This window comes from Podarcis bocagei, assembly GCF_964188305.1.
Source record: "Podarcis bocagei genome assembly, chromosome: 15".
Taxonomy (NCBI): Eukaryota; Metazoa; Chordata; class Lepidosauria; order Squamata; family Lacertidae; genus Podarcis; species Podarcis bocagei.
Genome location: NC_138141.1, coordinates 16,668,988 through 16,678,340, shown reverse-complemented (window position 1 = coordinate 16,678,340; position 9,353 = coordinate 16,668,988). Strand labels below are relative to the sequence as shown.

General features: G+C 47.8%; 1 long non-coding RNA gene across 1 annotated transcript; it reads left to right on the top strand.

Annotated features, from left to right (window-relative positions):
- Positions 1–2,415: 2,415 nt before the first annotated feature.
- Positions 2,416–7,952, top strand: LOC308574304. The gene is made up of 2 exons (XR_014002466.1): positions 2,416–2,875; positions 6,931–7,952. It is a non-coding gene; the product is annotated as an uncharacterized lncRNA (long non-coding RNA).
- The last annotated feature ends 1,401 nt before the right edge of the window (positions 7,953–9,353 follow it).

Here is a 9,353-nt window from a genome sequence, read left to right as displayed (position 1 = left end):
AGTGAGCGAGGCTGCGAGGTGGGCGGGGAGGGAAGCGCGGGCAACGGTTTTCGCTTCCCTCGGGGCAATCCCCGCCTACGCCAGCTTTCTCGGGGAATGTCCCGCTGCTTCGCTGGGCAGCCCGGCGGCGCGTCCCCCTAAGGAAGCGAGAGAGCACTTCTGGATTGGGGACTGAGCCACGCGAGAACCAGCGGCCCAACATTGCAGTCCACCTGGTCTCCTCTTCCCTATCTGTAGGTGTTTTGTTGTTTTTTTAAAACATTTTTATTAAAAGTTTGAGAAATCAATTAACAAATCATAGCAAAATACAAATTAACGGTTGTTCCATTGAAAGCAGTCCCGGTGAGTTCCAAAGGAGCCTTAACTCATACAGCATAACTTTACTATTTCACGCCAGTAGGCCTTTGCGTGCGATTGTGAGCTTATGCCAGTACGTTTCCGAGCACAATTCAAAGGGTTGGTGCTGACCTTTAAAGCTCTAAGTGGCCTCGGCCCAGTATACCTGAAGGAGCGTCTCCATCCCCATTGTTCAGGCCGGACACTGAGGTCCAGAGCCGAGGGCCTTCTGGCGGTTCCCTCGCTGCGAGAAGTGAAGTTACAGGGAACCCCTGTAGAACACCCTCCCATCAGATGTCAAGGAAATAAACAACTATCTGACTTTTAGAAGACATATGAAGACAGCACTGTCTAGGGAAGTTTTTAATGTTTGATGTTTTATTGTGTTTTTAATATTCTGTTGCGAGCAGTTCAGAGTGGCTGGGGAAACCCAGCCAGATGGGCGGGGTATAAATTATGATGATGATGATGATGATGATGATGATGATGATGATGATGATGGTAGTGGTCTTCATAGATCTGGCAACATGCAGGTGACATGCCAGTTTTTCTGCTAACCCAACAAGCATGAGCCAAGCATCAGACCCTCGCCTAATTTCCAGCATTCAGCCACTATGACTGCTGGCCTGCACAGCTCAGTTGGTTAGAGCGTGGTGCTAATGATGCAAAGGCTGCAGGTTCGATCCCTGGGGCAGCTGCATATTCCTGCATTGCAGGGGGTTAGAATAAAATCATGAGGTTGGAAGGGACCCCGATGGTCATCTAGCCCAACCCCCTGAAATGCAGGACTCTTCTTGCCCAATGTGGGATATGAACCCAGGGCCCTGAGATTAAGAGCCTACTGACTGAGCTATCTCAGAGGGTTGGACTAGAAATCCTAGAAATTCACTAGATTATCCTCAGCAGTTATATGGTTCTCTGCTTCCATCCCTACTGATGCTGTTTGCAGGTGTCTGTTGAGGCTCCTGACCGGCAGCTGCTCAGCCCTTTCTTGGGCGCTGCGGCCGGCATGTCTGTGGGGCGGGATCAGTGCCTGATTTACATATAAGCTAAACAAGCTATAGCTTAGGGCCCTACTCTCTTGGGGCCCCCCCAAAAAATGAAAGGAAAAAAATCTGGATGTATAATTCCAAAATATAAGATAAAAAACAAATAAAATAAAACGTACATACAGCAAGCGTATTGTGTTGTGTAGACTCCTATGGTGTAAGTAATGGGCCCTGCCTGCTATCCTGCTCCCTAAAATATCACTACCACTATCAATATACTGTACTACTTAATTGTATTTCACTATTAATATACTTCTTCTTAATTGTATTTCAGTTCAACAATTACCTTGATAAGATACACATTTTGTTGTGCAAATGGCTTTAGATACCTATTAGGTGCATAAATTAAGGGGACGCAGGCGGTGCTGTGGGTAAAACCTCAGCGCCTAGGACTTGCCGATCGCATGGTCGGCGGTTCGAATCCCCACGGCGGGGTGCACTCCCATCGTTCGGTCCCAGCGCCTGCCAACCTAGCAGTTCGAAAGCACCTCTGGGTGCAAGTAGATAAATAGGGATCGCTTACCAGCGGGAAGGTAAACAGCGTTCCGTGTGCTGCGCTGGCTCGCCAGATGCAGCTTGTCACGCTGGCCACGTGACCCGGAAGTGTCTGCGGACAGCGCTGGCTCCCAGCCTATAGAGTGAGATGAGCGCACAACCCTAGAGTCTGTCAAGACTGGCCCGTACGGGCAGGGGTACCTTTACCTTTACCTTTATAGCATATATTCAGCACAAAAAACAGCGGCAATTTGTTGTTGACTAAGGACAGCTGGACATATAAAGGGCCCCCATTACCTTCAGTAGCTTAGGGCCTCATCAAACATAAATCCGGCCCTGGGCAGAGTGGAGTCCACATGTCAGTTTCCAATGGGGTGTTTGTGTGCAATGTCCTACCCACGCCCCTTGCCGAGCCCTGCCAAAGAGGAAAGTTCACTAGTTGGTGCGCATGCGGAAGCGTTTAGGGGTGTATTATTGATGGGGGCGGCATGGGTGTAGCCAGTATTTATGCTGGGGGGCGTCACGACGCCCACCTGTCACCATCCTCTTGTCTGTCTCTGTCTAGCAGATTCGGAATGAAATGTTTTAAATTACTTTCACTTAAATTACTTAATTCTTATGACCTCAGCAAGCATTTCAGTTTCAAATATCCTGATTATTTCTACATTCAATTTAGCTTTTTCTTTTTTACTTGATTTAGGGGGGCAGCGGCCACCCTGGCTACGCCCATGGGAGTTGGGGAGAGACAATTGAGGTTTAGTATGCTGTGGAAGTGGGGGGGACTTCCTCCCCCCTGCTTACTATACTAGGCCTGGAGTGGGTGTTGTCATCCAACGAAAGAAATTACCAGGGGATTCTGCCCAGAAGAAGGGAGACGGTGTCCCTTTGGGGGCTGTCTTTCCTTCCTCTCCCCCAGCAGGGCTCTTCTTTCGCCAGTCGTCAGGGTCTCTGCGGCTGCCCCTCCTCACAGAAGCACATCCAAGCTCCGAAGGGAAGTAAGTCCACGCGCGCCCCTTGATAATCTTCCGCACGTTCTAATACTGACCCATGACTCAGATTTAGTGCGTGTGCCTGTGTTTGCCTTGTATATTGTTGGGGAAAGCCAAGTGTGTGTGTGTGTGTGTGTGTGTGTGTGGAGGGGCACAGCTAAAGTCCACCTCCCAGCTTCAGTTTCAGGGGCTGGCAAGGATAAGGTGACAACGCACAGGGTCGTAAGGGCGGGTGGGAATAATAATAATAATAATAATAATAATAATAATAATAATTTATTTATACCCCGCCCATCTGGCTGAGTTTCCCCAGCCACTCTGGGCGGCTTCCAATCAAGTGCTAAAAACAATACAGCATTAAATATTAAAAACTTCCCTAAACAGGGCTGCCTTTTAAAGATAAGATAGCTGCTTATTTCCTTCACATCTGAAGGGATGGCGTTCCACAGGGCGGGCGCCACTACTGAGAAGGCCCTCTGTCTGGAAGCGAAATGCCACCTCTCGCGTGCCCTGTGGCTGCCACTGCCGTCTTTCTGACCTTTGGCCGGAGGGAATCCTAACAGTCTCTGTCTCGAGTTTTCAGGATGACGTCACCGGACCATCGGTCACATCATGGGTCTTGATGAAAAGGCTCCACCCCACCCCCAACCGGTCAGAAGCGGCACGTCTCTCCTCAGGCAGTGATTGCCGTCGGGTCGGGGAAGAAGAAAGGGCTCAACTTCCCCTCTGCTTTGGAGCAGCTGGGAGAAACCCAAACTGCAGGCTGAGAGAAGTCTCGGCCGGCTTCTTCCTCCCCGCCCGCCACAGTTCCACAGGAAACCCCAGAACGAAAACAACCGAAATGGGGAAGGGGGAAAAGAGAGAGGCTTAGAAGAAAGAAGCAGCGCATCGAGAAACGAAAGAGGCAGCAGAGCAGAGGGGTACGAACGGGTTGGCAGGGCTGGATTCAAGGGGGGGGGGGCAGGGGGCAGCTGGTCGCCAATCAATACCCTAACAAAAGCCTGCCCCGCCCCCCCCATCCCGGCTACTACACCCATGGCTGGATTAACCATTAAGCAAAATATGCACTTGCTCAGACATCAAGGGAAGGCGGGCACCGCAGAAATATTCAATTGCTGGATTTACCATGGACTTTGCAATTAGAAAAAGGCGCCCCAGGGTGCCATGGTCCACTGGTTGAAAACCACTGCCATAGAGGCTGCGCATGGAGCTCCATTTCTCAGTCCTCCTGCCATATACCCTTAGAGATCACCAGGGGGAGCTCTGGCGATGGGAAACTTTGGAGAAAGCTCCTACAGAACTGCCTGACCTCACCACACACACACACACACACACACACACACACACAGAGAGAGAGAGAGAGAGAAAAACAAACAAACAAACAAACAAACAAACAAACAAACAAACAAACAAACAAACAAACAGGGATTTGAGTACAGTGCATCAATAACACTTAGAAGCCCAACAGGGACATTACCTTAACACTCCAGACACCAACCTGCTTGCCCCAGGTGAGCTCCAGGATGGACAGCAACAGATGAAGGTGTTCCCAATGTGGAACTTGCAGCCCTAAGGAACACCTCACATGCTGCTCTTCTCTCTGCTATGCAGCTGCCAAAAGTACAGGAGCCCCAGCTGGCAACCCCATACGTAAACCTTTGCCATCCTATCCCATAAGTTCTGTGACAAGCAGAATTACCAATACCCTGCCTAGTGCCCTAGCCCTGACCTGAAACCAGAGGACGAATCAGACACTCCACAGGTTGAGGATCTTAAGGAACAGGCAGGGCTCCCTGCATTCCATTCTGAGGGACCCTTTGAACTCCCCCAGCTCCCAGTTTATACTGGACGATGGAACGGTCAGAGGAAGGAGCAGACTCACCCTGTCTTTGAGAGAGCCAGCAACAGCAACTTTGGTTCCAGGCCAAAAAGCAAACCACACAGTATGTGTCCACACAGCCCTGGTTGTTGGTCTTCTTGTGAGTAAGTGATCCCTGTTGCAGCTGTGCTTATGGGGAAGGCCAGAGCAGATAAGGTTCCCCTCTTGCTAACAGCAGCACAAGTCTCTGGGTCTCCTGAGTCTTGACCTCCTGCCTTCAGCTCCCTGTGATATTGACCCTGGAGTTGCTGCCTGACTTTGTCTCTGGGTCGTGTTTGGACTTAGTCTGACTCACTGCACTTGACCTTGGCTTGTTTGGACTGTGCTTCCCTCCTGCCCTCCTTAGTGCATACTTTGGTGAAGGCTTTTACCTTCTGTAACTGAGACCCTAGCCTCCTCCTGTCGGATTCAATGGCTCTGGAACCAGCTCTTTCTGTCGGTGAAACGGTAGCTACCCCCAAAAGTACTCTCTGTCTCTACCCTTGTATCTGCAATATGGGACAATAATGTATCAGCAGCCTGCCTTGCAGGACTGTTGTGAGCAGCTGAAGCGTGCACCACTGGGCATAGCACTTCAAACACTCAAAAGCACTAAGACAAATGCGGAAAATAATTATAGTTGTGTCCAAACTGTAAATACTGTGTGGGAGGGGTTGGGGTGCATATTGAAACTTTAGGTTTTGTGCAATTAAAACGGATTAAAGTGCTGTGCTGCTCTAGCACAACAAGTCCCTGTCTGGGGTGGGGGTGGGGAGATGGAATATAAAATAATAATAATAATAATAATAATAACAACAACAACAACAACAACAACAACAACAACAACAATAATAATATCCTCTTTAAAAAAACCCAATCCAAAGTGATATTTGAAGTTCCTTCAGATGACCTATAGAGGATTTATCCTGAGTTGCTAGCACAAAGCTTACATGGAGGTTAGAATATATCTGGTCTTCACTGAGCATTCATCCTGATCTCCTTGCAGAGTGTTCCTATATCTTCCCATTGGTAATTCATTACCCCACACTTCAAAATGCAGACTCCCATCACTTTCTAAACTGCAAAAAGTCCAGGTTTTTGTGTGTGTGGATTTATTGTGCTTGGGCGATAGATCTCTTTAGTCCTCTTCAGTTGTACGTGCTTTAATCCCTTCTGCGGGGTACATTTTAACTCAGGAAAGTGTTGGGGGAATGCACAGAGAAATATAGGGTGAGTGAGTGATTACTTGGAAGATGTGTCAGCACCCCACAAAGAAATCAGGGCGAGTGCTTATTCTTTTATAACTGCCCTGTAAACAAACTGGAGCAAATGCTCAATATAAACTTGGCACAGGCTGTGCACATATGTGGAGTCACAATAATTAGGGTGTCTCTGAGCATGTGTAGAATGCCATTGCATAACTGTGGTCAGCCCTCACAACTTTGGCGCTGTGAGAGCAAGGACTCCCATGCAGGGCCGGATTTCGGTTTGATGAGGTCCTAAGCTACTGAAGGTAATGGGGCCCTTTATATGTCCAGCTGTCCTTTGTCAACAACAAATTGTCGCTGTCCTTTGTGTTGAATATATGCTTTATGGACCTAATAGGTATCTAAAGCCATTTGCCCATAACAGTCCATGCAGAATGTAGGTACCCTGTGTATAGAAAATGAGCAAACCAGTGATATTTTAGGGAGCAGGCTAGCAGGTGGGGCCCATTACTTACATCATAGGAGCCTACACAACACAAAACACTGTTGCTGTATGTAGGTTTTATTTTATTTGTTTTCTATCTTATATTTTGGAAATGTGCACCCAGTTTTTCCCCCTTTAAATTTTTTTGGGGCTCCCAAGAGAGTAGGACCCTAAGCTATAGCTTGTTTAGCTTATATGTAAATATGTAAATATGCTCCCATGACAACGAGGAGCCTTTCCAAATCTGAACCCTGCTCCTGTTCTTTGTTGCAACTCAGCTCCCAGTGAGAGACAGAGATGGGCTGGAGGCTTGAGGAGGCAGGAACAGCTGCCTACCTCCGCCTGACGTTGCCGTTGCATCTTGCAGAGTAGGCTGGCCGAAACCGTCTTTACCAATGTATCTTCTGTGGGAGCTTGTGACACCAGCCCATCAGTATGATGAGTGAACTGGGAAGCAGCTTTCGTAATGCTTTTGCCACGTAAGAGCAGTAATTGGCTTCCTCGTCCTCAGGTGCTTCCGGCCTCCCTCTGCTCTGCCAGACAAGACGATCAACCGGTTGTGTAAGGCTGGTGCTTGGGAAAGGCACCTCAGCAAAACATCGAACAGTGCTCAAGATGACCAGCTGAGCCTGGCGACAGGCAAGGACAAGACTTAGGGCTCAGACGTCCCCCGCTGGATATAGCCCACATTTGGACTTAGTACAGAAGAGGCCTTTCATCTGCTACTGACTCATCCAAGGACACTTCATTTTATTCCGTGACTCTGCTACATTTACTCAGGACCTTTTGGTCAAAAGCACATCTCTGAGTGTTTAGTCATGGTACCTGGCTGGAGAGATGGGTTGCCTCTATTGTCCAGGCAGCAAGCTCCTCACCAGAGACCCTTCTTTGGGGGTCTCTCCCCATCATATGTACAACAGCTGGCAGCCAAGGAAGAGCCTTGTCAGTAGTGGCCCCACTCATGTGAAACACCATCCTCTTCTGAGATGCCCAACATATTTTTTGGGTGAAATAAGAGCTGCAGAGATGGGTTGTCGGTAACACAAGGCTACCTGAGGTAAATACCCCCTTAGTGGTAATCTTATAATAAATGTAAATAATCTGTCATTTGCTACACTCAGACTTGCTTCAGCGTGCTTAAAGTGTCGGACTGCGATCTGGGAGACCAGGGTTCAAATCTTCACACAACAATGAAGCGCACTCACTTTCAGCCTAACCTACCTCACAGGGTTGTTGTGAGGATAAAATGGGAAGGGGGAGAACTACGTATGCCACCTTGAGCTCCTTGCAATAATAGTAGTAGTAGTAATAATAAATACTCATCTCAGAGAGGCTTGCCTGGCTAATACCTATCCTGATGTCATTTCAGTGCCAGGCAAAGGTGTTTCTTTATTTTATCCTGTCTTTTAGTTCAGTCTGTTTCATTTGGACTTGCCGGGGTTTGCTGTTTTTTTTATGGTGTTTCTAGTGATTTTTCTGGGGTTTTGTATATGTATTTTAATATATAATTAAATTCATTTTGTGGTGTTTTAAGATTTTGAAAGCCATGCAAGGATTTTTTTTAAAAAAAGAGGCAGAGTATATATTCCTCAAATATAACAAATATTAATAAATACATGTGGATACATATGGATCCATGTCCCTCCCTCTTCTAAAGGCTGAGGGTGGGTGACAGTGATCCTTAATCCCCAAGACTCACACAGGAATCGAGTGTGTGCAAACCAGACATCCCTTCTCAACCTCCCAAGCCCAGTTTGCAATCTACGTTTCCATCTCTTTCCCATGGTTTCTTCACCCTGGAGCCAGCTCATCCTGCCCCCTGAACCTCCTTCTCCCTTCCCCAATTGAAGAAGACTGTCTGGCTGAATCAAACTTCTCTGGGGAGCCCAGTGTCTGTCGAAAGGCAGAACTGAATGAGACCAAGGGATCCAAACTCCCAACCTTGGGGGTCGCTGATGACTCACTCTGCCTTAGCACAAACATGGATTCACACACACGTACACACATACAGACATGCACACACCTGTCCTGAAACCAGGGAGGATACTGAGCCTCTGCCTGCTGCTGCCTTTGGATGCTAGCCAGGTGATAGGACAGCAGCCCAGAGACTAAGTGAACAAAAGATGTGGAATGTTGTAAGGGTCTTGCATCTTTGCTGGGGATGCAATGGCTAAAAAGAAGAAGAAGAAGAACCCAAAGGGAAAGAGTATACCATCACTGCAGTTCCTGTGAGAAGTGAGGTTACAGGGAACCAGGCAGAGAGCCTTCTCGGTAGTGGCGCCCTCCCTGCGGAACGCCCTCCCATGTCAATGAAATAAACAACTATCTGACTTTTAGAATACATCTGAAGGCAGCCCTGTTTAGGGAAGTTTTTAATGTTTGAAGTTTTATTCTGTTTTTAGTCCTCTGTTGGGAGCTGCCCAGAGTGGTTTGGGAAACCCTGCCAGATGGGCGGGGTATAAATAAAATAATAATAATAATAATAATAATAATAATAATAATAATAATAATAATAATAATACAGTGGTACCTCGGGTTAAGAACTTAATTTGTTCTGGAGGTCCGTTCTTAACCTGAAACTGTTCTTAACCTGAAGCACCACTTTAGCTAATGGGGCCTCCCGCTGCCACCACGCCGCCAGAGCACGATTTCTGTTCTCATCCTGAAGCAAAGTTCTTAACCCGAGGTACTATTTCTTGGTTAGCGGAGTCTGTAACCTGAAGCATCTGTAACCCGAGGTACCACTGTAATTCTGTGTGCTGTTAATGGCAATTGAGAGGCTTCCAGAGATCAGAAGCAGCTTCCAAAGAAATTCTGCTCCCCAGCAGGACCCAGACCTGGGTGGTTTCCCTGGCCAGGTAATTTGTCTCTCTGCTACTCCTTCCAACTGACATGCTGTTGTCTCTCCTGAGTCAAGGAAAACCATCTCCTCCC